The following is a 10,070-nucleotide window of genomic DNA, read 5'->3' as shown; positions in this document are numbered from 1 at the left end:
GACAGCAGAGAAGGGGGGAAGGGAGACTCCGGATAGGGCAAGATATGACAAAACAACGATGTATAAATTACCAAGGGCATATGAGGGAGGGGGGATCGGGGAGGGAGGAGGGGAAAAAAAAGAGGACCTGATGCAAGGGGCTTAAGTGGAGAGCAAATGCCTTGAGAATGATTGGGGCAGGGAATGTATGGATGTGCTTTATACAATTGATGTATGTATATGTATGGATTGTGGTAAGAGTTGTATGAGTCCCTAATAAAATGTAAAAGAAGAAAAAAAAAATTAGTAGCCAGGGTTATCAATGACAACATCAGTGGAAGATCTTTATTTCCCAGGAAGATAATCAATAAGACTCTACCATAAATTAACAAAGAAATCTCTAAAGGGAGCCAGACAAATTTTAACAAATTAAAATTAAAAACAATAGATCTCTCCTCTCGGTGGAGTCTTGGGACAGCTGGTAGATCGCCTGCCCAGATCACCTTGCACTTAGCCATGGCCTGCGGTCTGGTGGCCAGCAACCTGAACCTCAAGCCCGGGACCTGCCTCCGGGTGCGGGACCAGGTGGCCCCCGACGCCAAATGCTTCGTGCTGAACTTGGGCAAAGACAACAACAACCTGTGTTTGCACTTCAACCCTCGCTTCGACGCCCACGGTGACACCAACACCATCGTGTGTAACAGCAAGGACGCCGGGGCCTGGGGCGCCGAGCACCGGGAGATCAACTTCCCCTTCCAGGTGGGCAGTGTCGCTGAAGTGTGCTTCTCCTTCGACCAAGCCGACCTGAGCATCAAGCTGCCAGCGGACACACATTCAAGTTCCCCAACCGCCTCAACCTGGAGACGAGCAACTTCCTGGAGGCCGATGGCAACTTCCAGATCAAGTGTGTAGCCCTTGAGTGAAGCAGCTGTGTCCCTGGACCACAGTCCCCAATAAAGGCAGCTGCCTCGCATCGCCCTGAAAAAAAAAATTAAAAACAATAAAGGGTTTGGGGCTTGTACTAAATTCTAGTTCCTATAAAAGAACAATTAGTTCTTACATCATGGCCCTGCTAGATACTTGCCCTCAGGAATAGAGAAGATGTGGGTGCAATATCAAAGTGTGGTGAAGAAAGTAGATGGTGCCCAGCTATCAGATAAAATAGCATCTGGGATTTTGAAGGCTTGTTTTCAAACAAGCAGCCATCCAAGAGAGATAACTAAATTCACATGGAAGAAGCACACCAATATCCATGACTGAAGGATTGTAAATCAAATAATCCAAAGCCAAAGGACAGAGGGAATAATATCAGAGCCTAAATTGAGATTCTGGTTTGCAGAAGGCTATGGATGACCGTGAAAGCCCGAGATACATTTGTGGGATCTACACAGGAAATAAGCCTCTGGTGATTTCCATCTATCCATAATAGAGGGATGTGGAAAAAATTGGTTACCAAAGAGAGTGCCTTGGAGAGATGACTGCAGGATATCAAACTGATAAACCTGACTTGAACAGTTAAAACCTTGTCAGTTGATCCCTCCCACACACGTTGGACCTGATATGGTTTTCAACATTATATGGGGGTTTTCTTCTTTTTTTTATCATTTTCCTTCATATTGAGGTTTAGTTCTGTTGTATTTTATCTTTGGGGTTAGTCCTCTTGAAGTTTGGTTATATGCCTTTCTGTGTTTTCGGTAAATAAAACGCAGGGCTGATGAACTTTTAGAGACAGCAAAGAGAATAAGGGTTCCTGAGGGGCACGGTGCGGGGAGAGGGACACGGGGGCTGAGATCAGGGAGGTCAAGAAGGACGAGAATGTTTGGAAACTGACTGTGGTAGCAATTGTACAATACTGCCTGACGTGATTGAACTATGGGATGAAATGATATCTGTATTAGCTCCCAATAAAATGGTTTTGGGGGGGAAAATGTTTAAGAGTAGCACGGGGGCTCGCATGATGCTTGGACCCAATCACCATCACAAACTTCTGGGGGATTCCTACCTGCTGCAATGTTTTGAAATGGTTTCTAGCTCTAGTCATCCTACTCTAAATGTGTATATTCTTGCCCCCAGGAGTTCTGGTGGCATAGTGGGTTATGAGTTGGGTTGCTAACCACAAGATCAGCAGTTCAAACAGCTGGTCTGTGGGAGTTTTCTGCTCCCATAACTATTTTCAGCCTTGGAAACACACAAAGGTAGTTCTCCCTTCTCCCAGAGGATCTCTGTAAGTCGGATTGACTCAGTGGCAGTGAGTTTGGTTTAACCAGTCTATTAAAAATAGGTAAGTTTTGTCTGCACCTCTACTGAGAGGGAAGCAGAAATGAATCACAACTAAGCTTCAAAAAAATAATACATTATGATCAATGGGATTCATAACAAATATGCAAAGATGGTTTTGTATTGGAAAACAATCAATGTAATTGATGACACATACAAAATAAAGAACCATAGGATTATATCAATCAATGCAGGAAAGTCATTTAATAAAATTTAACATCTATTCCTTATTAAAAAAACACTCAACAAAATAGGTGTAGAAGGGAAATTTCTCAACATAATAAAATCCATTTTATGCAAAACCAATATCCTGCATCTCATTAGAGAGAAATTGAAATCATCATCTCTTCGCACTAGAACTAGACAAGATTTCCATTTATTGCCACTTTTTTATTTAACATAGTTCTGAAAGTTTTAGCTACAGTCATAAGACACCAAATATACACTGAAGGTATCCACACAGGCACAGAGGAAAGAAAAACCTCTTTTTTTGCAGATGACATAATCCTATATATAGAAAACCAAAATAGCCAATTAAACAGTTACTCAAACTAATTGAAAAATTGGGCAGCACAGCAAGCTGTAAGATCAACATCAGCTGAATTCTTGTATCTAAAGAATGATGATACTGAGATTTATATAAGAACAATACCATTTGCAATAACTACACAAAAGATAAAATGCTTAGGAAAAAATCTTAACAGAAAAACAAAAGACTTATACAAAGAAAACTAAAAGTACTCCTTCAAGAACCAAAAGAAACTTACACAGATGGAACAAGTTTTCATGTTCCTGAATAGGCAGACTAAGCATAGTGAAAATATCATTGCAAAAATACATTACAAATTCAATGTACCGGCAATTCCAATCCCACCACAATTTTTCAAAGAAATGAAAACTACCAACTTTAAATAGAAAGGAAAGAAATTCATGATAAACTGCTACTACAAAATAAAAACAAAGTACCATATATACTAGAGTATAAGCCAACCCAAATATCAGCCAAGGCACCTAATTTTACCATAAAAACTGCATTTAAAATGTGCTGGGAAACCCTGGCTTATACACGAGTATATATGGTAAGAGGCCTCTCACTTGCAGACCTTGAAACGTACTCTATAGCCATGGTAATCCGGTCCTGGTACAGCAATAGATGTGAAGACTAATGATTGGAAGGGAGAGCCCAGAAATAAACAACCAAGTGCCTGTAGATACCTAATTGTTTAATAAAGATAAGAAATATCCTTTTTGACCATCAGTGCTAGAAGAGTGGGATCTTCATCTGCAAAAGAATGAGTGAAGACCCACACTTCATACCATAGACAAAAGCACACTCCAGATGGACAATGACCTAAATAAAAATCACAGTTATGAAGATCGTCAACAGAAAATAGGGACAAACCTAAGGACGCTAATACACGCCATAGACACAGTACCAAACATAAAAGTACCCACAAAATTAGAAGACAAAAACTGGGATCTACTAAAAGCACATTTATGCACATCAAAAGACTTCATTAAAAGAGTAAACAGAAAACCCACAGATTGGGGGGAATATTTAGTAATAATACATTAAATAAAGGGCTAATCTCCAATATCTATAGAAAACAACATCTTCTTTTTCGCAAAACCATTTTATTGGGAGCTAATACAGATAACATATCACTCCACAGTTCAATCCCATCAAGCAGTAGGGTACAATTGCTACCACAGGTTCAAAACATTCTCTTCTTCTTGAACTCCTTCATGTCAGATCCCCTTTACACCCTTCCCCTACTATACCCCTCAAGAGCCTTTATTCTGCTGTCGCAAAGTTTTATCAACCCTGAGTGTCATATATTGAAAAGCAGAAAAGCATATAACAATAATTCAAGGGGGTTACTCCCAATGACAAAATGCATCTGATAAAATACAATGACAAAAGAAACCCCGATATATAAAAAAAACAAAACATAAAATGTGGGAAACTAGATCAGACCCAACATTCATCAGAGGGGGGGATCAACTCTCAAGTAGTAACTGTTCAAGTCAAGCTTATCATTTGGTCTCCTCCAGGCATCTCTCCAATGCACTCTGTTTGGTAACCAGAAGCTATAGCATCTTAATAAGAGAATACAAATAACCCAGTTTTTTAATGGGCACAAGGCACAGATTGACAATTTACCAGCAACCATATGAAGAAATGTTCACAATCAGCAGCAATAAGAGAAATCCAAGTTAAAACCACACTTAGATATAACCTCATACCCGCACTTTTGGCAAAATTCAATAAAACAGAATTCAATAAAACAGAAAACAATAAATGCTGGAGAGGCCGGAGCACTTTTCGAGGTGGACTGTGGAATTGTGCAGCCACTGTGGAATCATCACTCTGACACTGCCTTAAGCAAAAGCAAATACAAGCACCTTATGAGCCAGCAATCTCTCTACTCGGTGTCTACCCTAAAGAAGTCGAGAATACAACATGAACAGGCATATGAGCACCTATATGTATTGCAGCCATTTCTAAAATGGAAAAAAATCATGCAAACAACCCAAAGCCCCAACCAGAGAGGAATGGATCAACAAGCACTAGTACATTCGCACGATGGCATTTTGTGCATCAATAAAAAGCAACAACAACTCAACACTATAAGACATGAACAAAACTAGAAAACATTATGCTTAGCAAACTCAATTTTACAACGATGAATGTTTAATATCACCACTGATGGTAAAAAGCAAAGAAGAAACTTGGTTCCGGTTGATACTCCAATAGACAAGACTTTGATGACTACAAAGAGGCCAGGGATGGGAGCGGGAACAAGGATACGGGCGGGGGACACCAAAAAAGCCACATGTATGAAGGGTTTAATACGATATTGTTGATTTTATTACCTAAGAAGGGTTTGGCAATATATATAGTATGTCTCTTTAACCCCCTCCAAATACCTCCAGTTTCTTTATCTCTCAAACCTAAACAGTGATCTGAGCGCCTTAAAAAGGAGAGAGGAAAAGTAAAATCGAAATGGACTTGAGGTATTTTAGTGACTAGCAAGTTCAAGTCAAACAAACAGAAGACACAAAATAAATCATACGCAACTTGAAAATTTCAGCAGGTAATTTCAAGCCATACTGTTCCACCACTGAAAGTATGAATAACTAGGAAATTAGCTATCAATCCACACACTAATCTCATTGCTTATGATTTGGAAGAGCACACCTGGCATGAATGGATATGTTTAGGGTCACTCACCTGCCACTCAGGTTTTGGGAGGTTTTATGCATGAGTTATTTGTACGCAGTGAAACATGGTGACTGGGTCATGATATTCAATAATGACCATGAAATGACTAACACTTCTACAGCAATTACTTACCTTCCCTCACTTAATGCTTCGAATAACCCTCTTTCTGTTCCATGGGCAGAAAAGTAATTTCCTAGAATCCCAGAACTGGTACTGTACCGACTGAACTCGAGTTTCTGGTCTTAATGATTTTCTGCCTTGCCAGCTACTGTATAAGGCTCTGCTCTGGGTTGTATTGCTAAGTGTTGAATTTATGAGGGAGGCTTTTAAAAATTTTATGGGAGGCTCTGAGGGCAAGAAGATCCGAAAAAAATACCCGGACTGGGTCCTGGTGATAGTAGAAAAGGTGCCCAAAGCTCGGATAGGTGACCTGGACAAAAAGAAATACCTGGTACCGTCTGATCTCACAGTTGGTCAATTCTACTTCTTGATCCAGAAGCGGATTCATCTCCGAGCTGAAGATGCCTTGTTTTTCTTTGTCAGCAATGTCCTTCCGCCCACCAGTGCCACAATGGGTCAGCTGTACCAGGAACACCACGAAGAAGACTTCTTTCTATACATTGCCCACAGCGATGAAAGTGTCTACGGTCTGTGAAGCTGCTGCCCTGGAGCTGGGGTGTTCCATTCTGCAAAGAGAAAGGTGGCCCCCCTTTCTTGACCCGTCCCTCCTTCAGGCTCAAGTACCACCTCCCTTCTGCAGGACCTGCACTACCTACTGTCTGCGGCTTTCTCCCCAGCCCTTGCTAGCAGGCTCAGGAATGGTGGAAACGGCCCCGAGTAGCTCTCCTTTTCTTTCCTCCTCTGCACCTTTCTCTGCCACCTCCCACTCCACTTCAGACTTCTTGGTTGTCAGTCTTACATCCAGTGATTGTTTTCGGTTTCTGTTCCCTTTCTAACTACCCAAGGGGCCCAGAACCCCAATATTGCCTTTCATTGCCTTCTCTTTGGAGGGTAGATGGAAGGAACTAAAATTGTATGGGGGAAATAGGCACATCAATAAAGAGGAAACCACCCAGCTGAGAAGAAAAAAAATTTTTATGGGGAAATTCCATTATCTTTTCATTTCATTTTTCCTTGAACTTGAAGCCATCATCTGTAGTAATTCCAATCTTGGTATCTATGACTGTGAGCTCATTTGGAAAAAGGGGATTTTGCACATGTAATCCAGTTAAGGTGAAGTCATACTGGCTGAGGAGGGCCCTAAGTCCAGTGGCGGGTGCCCTTACAAGATGGTCACGTGAAGATACGGGGACACCAAAGACACAGCATCAGAACAGCTGTGAGGAAGAGCGCAAGGGGGGAGAGGTGCAGGGACACCGTGGACGACACACAACCACCAGAAACTCTGAAGTGGCAGAGAACAGAGTCTCCCTCAGCATTCTGGGAGAAAGCAACCTTCCTGATCATCTGGATTTCAGGCAATGAGCCTTCGGGATTGTGAGAGATTTCTGTCATTTTAAGTCAGCCAGTGTGTGGTAATGTGTCATCTGTAGCCTTCGTAAACTAATACAACTCTTGCTTGAGCTTCTCCTACATTTCTGAGAATGCGGTGTGTAGGAAATGTTATGTTGATTGAAAGAGTGAAGAGCCGTCAGGCAAAGAAAACAAGAAGGAATCACAACCAGAGCCACCAGTGGTAAAGGTTCAGTCACTATGGAAACTGGTCTCCTTGCTACAGCTGAGTTGAGATACCTGGAAGTGTGTGTGTGTGTGTGTGTGTGTGTGTGTGTGTGTGTGTGTGTGTGTTTGGGGGTAGGTGGGATGTCCACCGGGGATCGGTTTCATGAGAATGCAATTTACCTAAAACAGTGTATCCTAGCATGAGCCCTACCATTTCTGGGTAAAAGAAGCTTAGTGAGAATTAATATGTGGCAGGGGGGGGGAAAGGGGGAGAAAAATGAGGAGCTGATACCATGGGCTCAAGTAGAAAGAAAATGTTTTGAAAATGATGATGGCAACAAATGTGCTTGACACAATGGGTGGATGTATTGTGATAAGAACTGTACAAGTCCCCCATAAAGTGACTTTTTAAAAATGAATGAATGAATATGTGTGAGGCCAGGAGAAAGTATGGAAGGAGAACACCCATAGGCAAAAAGTCAGCTCTCCCGTGCACTCTCATTCTTTTATGTCCCAGAGAGGCTAAATGTGAAATAAGGAACAAACCCCTTACTTGGAATCTGTTAGCCCATAGCTCTCTGTGTGACGATGAAACTATTTTAATTCCCCGGTCTTGGCCTACTCTACAACAGGCTCCCGCTAGCTCTCTTTCTCTATCTTTATTGCTATCTCTCTCTGCATTGAGTCTATGTTGATAAATGGGTAAATAGCGACCCTGTGGTTTTCTGAGACTGCGACTGTTTATGGGAGTAGAAGGCCCTGTCTTTCTCCCAAGAAGCAGCTGGTGGGAGAAAGACGTGCTGACGTCAGGGTTAGCAGCTCAATGAGTAACTACCATGGGGAGCTAAACACGAAAAAGTAGCAAGATTAAAAAATATATACGCATGGACTAGCAAGAACTGAAAAACATTTTAAAGGTGTCTGATATTACTACAAATAAGAAAGATGGGCGGAGCAGTGACATTTCACCTGGCCAGAGCAGGTGAGAGGGCAGAAGAGGGCTGGGGGAGAAGGGAAGGGTGATGGCTGATTCCATTGGGAGGGAACAGAGCTGTTGCTGGGAGAAGCCCCGGGAGGCGTTTGGGAGTCTACAAGCAAACCTGGTCCCCAGAGCCCTTGCTGAACATCTGAAAGCCTTGGTGCCCACTCTCTTAGCCTCGCTAGAGCCTCACCCACTCTTCCCAGTCACTTTTCTCGGGATGAGCTCAGTACAGGTTGCCTTCCTCCTCCTTCTCTTATGTCTTCTGTGCGAAGCTCCACAGAGACAGTATCAGCCACTGGCCCAGGAGGCATCAAGCCTCCTGGCCAAATTCCTTCCAAAGCCAAATTACTTCCCTTTCTGCCCCTCAAGCTCTGGAGCAGGACTGAGCATCAAAGGAGCTCAGAGTTCCTTCTCTGTCACCATGTGATGGGGACAAGTGTCAAGACAGTCTGGGGTTTCTTCTGAACAGCTGGCAGTCAAGTGAACACAAAAAGCCGGAGGCCTTGGCTAAGCAAAGAATATGCTTTTCTCTGGCTGAGCCTCTGGTCCTCTAGCAGAAAGGAAAGGACTTGTAGATGAGGCAGCAAATCTTCTAGTTGGGCAGGAGGGGCTATCCCAAGAAGCCACAGACAAGATCATAGAGTCCTGTCAACCCTGTGTTCCCTAGTCTCCGTCACCTTCCCCTAACGCTGGGAAGAGGAGAGATTGCAATGAGAGGAAGGGTCTCGGATATAGGGATGAACATATTGACCCCTGGGAATGACAGGAGGATCTGCCAGGAACTTGGCCAGCAGAGGATTATCACAGACCCAGTAAATGCTCACAGCCAGGGCAGGGCATGAAGGGCCCACCTAGAGCAACCTGGAGCTCAGACGAGACCAGGTGAACGTGCTGGTTCAGCAGAGATGAGTTCCTGAAGCCATAGATCTAAACTGGGGCCTCGGAGGAGGGTCTAAGAGCTCAGCATCCTATCTTGCCAGGGGGGTGGGGACAAGGATATAATTCGGTTCCCGCACTGTGCCAACCCAGCCACAAGCCTCCAAAGTACTCCACGTGATTAGTAGACATAGCTATCAATACCCCAGGTCAGATACCAGTCCATAGACCCAGTGCTGATGAGAGGTGATGGAGACAGCCTAGGGCTGGGCCCTCAGTGTTAGCAGTCATGAAGCAGCAGCAGCACCTCCCCCTCCAGTTCTCCGCAAAGCACAAAACCACATCTCCTTCCCCAGCCACACCCATGCCTGTCCCCAAATAAATGCGCTCTGCTGTGTCCCAATAGCTTTCTGACTAGGAGTTCTTTCCTTAGTTTCTTCCTGACTCCTGTCAGGAAGGACCCCTTGGCATAAACGTCTCCAAGGGGCTGGGGGCGGTATGGCCTGAGAGCAGGAGAGAGGCTGCCCAGGTGGGACTGCCATGGTGATCTAGCCTGGATTTGCAGCCCAGAGCTCTCCTCGGTTACTCTGCATTCTTTTTGGAAAGTAATCAGAGTCTTAGGGAAGTGGGGCTTGATAAAGAGGGTCAAACTGCTGGAAAAGGGTTGAATGTCTGGATTTCGCAGAGAACCATGCTCCCATGTCAGTGTATGTACTCAATTGCACTGTCTCCAGAATGTAAATCTGGGGGCTCTTACAGCTCTTATCAGGACTGGGCTCTAATGGTGAGATCTGCCCTTGGTTTGGTTTCTTACTCTGCATCATCTGGCGGTGGAATTAAATGAAAATCAGATGTTGGTATCCTCTGACATAAAGCCCTCACATAGCTTCCATTATGTTTGGAATCAGCATCAAGTGCCTTCTCTTTCACGTGGAGGTGGGCAGCCTGCACAATGGGTCCCCACCATCCCCACTCCCGGTCTGCACATTCTGTGTCATCCCCTCCCCTGAGTGTGGCTTGCACTTAGGGACTGGCTCTTAAGGACTAGGG

The 10,070-nt window shown here is 43.8% G+C and overlaps 1 pseudogene; it reads left to right on the top strand.

Annotated features, from left to right (window-relative positions):
* The first annotated feature begins 437 nt into the window (after nucleotides 1-437).
* On the top strand, nucleotides 438-964 carry LOC142443591 (galectin-1 pseudogene; annotated as a pseudogene).
* Nucleotides 965-10,070: the final 9,106 nt, after the last annotated feature.

Source organism: Tenrec ecaudatus, chromosome 3 (genome assembly GCF_050624435.1).
Source record: "Tenrec ecaudatus isolate mTenEca1 chromosome 3, mTenEca1.hap1, whole genome shotgun sequence".
In the NCBI taxonomy this organism is placed as follows: domain Eukaryota; kingdom Metazoa; phylum Chordata; class Mammalia; order Afrosoricida; family Tenrecidae; genus Tenrec; species Tenrec ecaudatus.
This window is presented reverse-complemented; position numbering and strand designations above follow the sequence as displayed.